The 3,906-nt window shown below is 37.0% G+C and overlaps 1 pseudogene; it reads left to right on the forward strand.

The window, feature by feature from the left end:
* The first annotated feature begins 204 nt into the window (after nucleotides 1–204).
* LOC145007395 (receptor-like protein 7) lies at nucleotides 205–3,233 on the forward strand (annotated as a pseudogene).
* Nucleotides 3,234–3,906: the final 673 nt, after the last annotated feature.

Consider the following 3,906-nt stretch of genomic DNA (forward strand, 5'->3'; position numbering starts at 1 on the left):
AGAAACAAAGTCTTGCTTCATTATATTTAGTCCATATTTTTCTCTTCTGGTGGAATTTTTTTTCTTTGGGTCTGTTAGTTGACTCTTCAAATACATTTTATTGGTTCCATAAAGAATTAAACTTGGAGATCGTCTATATATAATGAACATTGAACATTGAATATTACAGATCCCCAAACAACTGAAGTATCAAACCTTTCTTTCATGGCTCCATACATGAATCACCTCAGCTTGTTACAAACCATCTCCCTTTTATACTTTTTTTTCACACTGATCACCTGCATTGGATCATCCCTAAGCCATGATGAGGAATGCTCAGCCTTGTTTCAGTTTAAGCAGAGCTTAATTCATCAAGATGATGAAGCGTTTTGCACCGCTAGTTGGTTTCAAACGTTTCACACTTGGAAGCCCACAGGCAATACATCAGATACTATTTTTGATTGTTGTTCGTGGTATGGGGTGGAGTGTGGAAATGACGACCGTGAATATGGTCATGTCATCGGCCTTGACTTGAGCGAAAGATCTATTTGCGGGCATATCAACTCTAACAGCACCCTCTTCAGCCTTGTTCACCTTCAACACCTTAACCTTGCCATGAACAACTTTGTTGAATCTCAAATCCCATCTGAGATTGGTCATCTAAATCAATTAAGAAGCCTCAATCTCTCTTATTCTAGGTTTAGTGGCCAAATCCCGAATGAAATCTCTCAGCTGATACAATTGTCTTCTTTAGATCTATCACAGAATCTTCTAAAGCTTCAAAGTCCCAGTGGCTTCAAGAACCTAGTGCAAAACTTAACAGGAATCAAAGAACTCCATCTCTCAGGTGTTGACATTAGTTCTTCTGTACCTCATTTCTTGGCAAACTTTTCTTCTCTAGGGTCAGTCATGCTACAAAACTGCTTGCTTCAAGATGAATTCCCTGCAGCCATTTTTCAGCTACAGAAGTTGAAAATTCTTGATTTGTCATTCAATACAAACCTCACAGGTGCCTTTAGTGAATTTCGTAACAGCAGCTTACTTGAATTTGTGAATCTACGTTCAACAAATTTCTCCGGGATTGTACCAGAATCCTTAAGCAATCTAAACCATTTGAGAGTCTTGTCCCTTAATGATTGCTCTTTCTCAGGGCATATTCCAGGTTCAATCTCTAACATGACACAAATCACTATATTGGGTCTTGGAAGGAATAAGTTCACAGGCTTTGTTCCTTCATTGGTAAGTCCTTCGAAACTCGTGACTTTAGAGCTGAGTGATAGCAGATTTGATAAGGGATTCTTGCCTAACTGGTTTGGCATGCTGGCTGAACTTAATGAACTGCTTGTATGGGATATGGACATAAATGGTGAAATACCAGCCTTTCTTGCAAACCTAACCAAACTTAGTGCTTTGGCATGGGTACAAATTCTTTTACTGGTCATATACCAACCTGGCTTTTCAACCTCACCCAACTAGCAAAGCTAGACCTTCAAGAAAATCACTTGCAAGGACAAATTTCAAGCTCATTTTCCAACTTGAAACGTCTTCAATTTCTTGATTTTGAATACAATAATTTCAGTGGGAGTGTAGACTTAGACATATTCTTAGGACTCAACAAACTCGAAACTCTTAACTTAGGTAATAACAAGATATCATTAGTGCCCACCAACAACTACACCAATAGCACCTTACCAGAACTTAAACACCTATCACTGACATCATGTAACTTGAAGGAATTCCCTGCCTTTTTGCGTTTCCAAAATAAATTGGAAATCTTATTTCTCGACAGCAACAAGATTGATGGCATGGTACCCGTGTGGATCTGGAATAACAGCAAAGAAACATTACATGTGATTGATCTTTCCAACAACTCCATCACCGGATTTCATCAGCATCCTCAATTTCTACCATGGAGGCATTTACAAGTATTTGATATCGAGAATAATCAGTTACGAGGGCAGCTACCTATTCCACCACAAACCACAGTTGTTTATTTAGCCTCAAATAACAATCTGACAGGAGAAATACCACCATTGATATGTGAATTGAAATCTCTTCGAGCGTTAAGTTTGACGTCTAACAACATGAGTGGACATCTTCCTCCATGTGTGGGTAAGTTAAGCAATTCGTTGGTGCTTTTGGATCTGAGCATAAATAACTTTCAGGGCATAATGATGAATGAGTTTATGCATGGTAGCCTGTTGGAATATATTGATTTGAGCAAAAATCAATTTACGGGTGAGCTACCAAGATCGTTGACAAATTGTACCAATTTAGAGTTTCTCAATCTTGCAGATAACTCGTTCCATGACGGCTTTCCTTCTTGGTTGGGAAATCTTCCCAACCTGCAAATTCTCATGTTGCGGTCTAACAAATTTTATGGTCCAATTCAATCTTCGACAACTGTTTCCTCACAGTTCCCTAAGTTGCGGATCATAGACCTCTCTAACAACAACTTTAATGGTCAGTTGCACCCCAAGTACTTCCAAACATGGAATGCCATGAGATCAGTTTATGGTGGTGAGTCGTCTGTTATGGAATCAGAAATTTCCTTCAAACCGTCCGGTACAACTGATACATACCTAACCGGTATATTCAGTTACAGTATGACAATAATACACAAAGGTGTCAGAACAGAGTACGAAAAGATTCTAACCATATTCACCGCTATTGATCTCTGTTGTAACCATTTTGAAGGAGAAATCCCACAATCACTCCAAGATCTTCGAGGCCTTGAATCACTCAATCTTTCCAACAATCATTTTAGTGGACGTGTCTTGCCATCTTTGGGGTTCCTGAAGAATCTTGAATCTTTGGATCTTTCCCAAAACCAGCTATCTGGAGAAATTCCTCAGCAATTTGTACAACTCAACTTTCTTTCCATTTTCAATGTGTCATTCAACCATCTTGATGGGCGCATACCAAATGGGAAGCAATTTGATACATTTGAGAATGACTCCTACATGGGCAATCCACGATTGTGCGGAGAACCTCTATCCAAGGAATGTAAAGGTTCAAAGGCGACAACGGTTCCACCAGTAAGCAGTATGTCTATATCTGAGTCTGACTCTCTCCTCCCAAACGAAACAATTGATTGGATCTTTGTATTCTGTGGAGTTGGAAGTGGGCTGGTTGTTGGGGTTGTTATTGGAAACATTCTATATGAAAGGTATAGTGATCGGTTCACAAAGAGGAAGGACATATGGGTGAGGCCACTTAGTAACACAAGGAAAAACCAAGGTACAATTCCTTAAACGTGCATATATTCTCAACCCCTCAACCTAATTTGATTTTTGTTGTGTGTTAAAAGTCATTCAGAAAAATATAATACTCTTAAAATATACATATTTTTTTATTTTTATTTTTTGCTTTAAAGCAACCTTTACAAAATATCTGTGATATTTTCTTATACATATGTTTCTCAAATTTTTCTTAAAGTTTATTCAAACCATATAGGCATTTTAGCAATGAAAGTATTATTAAATATTTTAAGTATAAGATACTAAAAAAATATTTTGTATTTTAAGTTAGATTTGTTATGTATCTAGTTATGTGAAATCGGTCTATGTTCCACCATGTTATTTGTTTACAATCTGTTTATCATGATGTTAATGAAAGCCATGTTTGTTTTCAAAAAATATTATAGTATAGTACATGTTTAAAGTATTTTGTAGAAATCAATATTATAACCATGTTTTCTTAAACAAACATTTTATGCCTGTGGGTGTGGTATTTTGTATAGATAAAACCCACGAATTTAGCTGCATAAAACTTAATCATCATGTATCTTAGGAGGTATCAGGGAAAGGAGAAGATGAAGAAGAGCTTCAATTCAAGGGATTTGAGTTTGTTTTACCATTAAGCTGCATGTGTGTTTTAGGTTTAAACTATGTTGGTTTCAGTTAAATTTATGTGAGTTCGATTTTC

This window comes from Lactuca saligna, chromosome 7 (assembly GCF_052625555.1).
Source record: "Lactuca saligna cultivar CGN05327 chromosome 7, ASM5262555v1, whole genome shotgun sequence".
NCBI classification, from domain to species: Eukaryota; Viridiplantae; Streptophyta; class Magnoliopsida; order Asterales; family Asteraceae; genus Lactuca; species Lactuca saligna.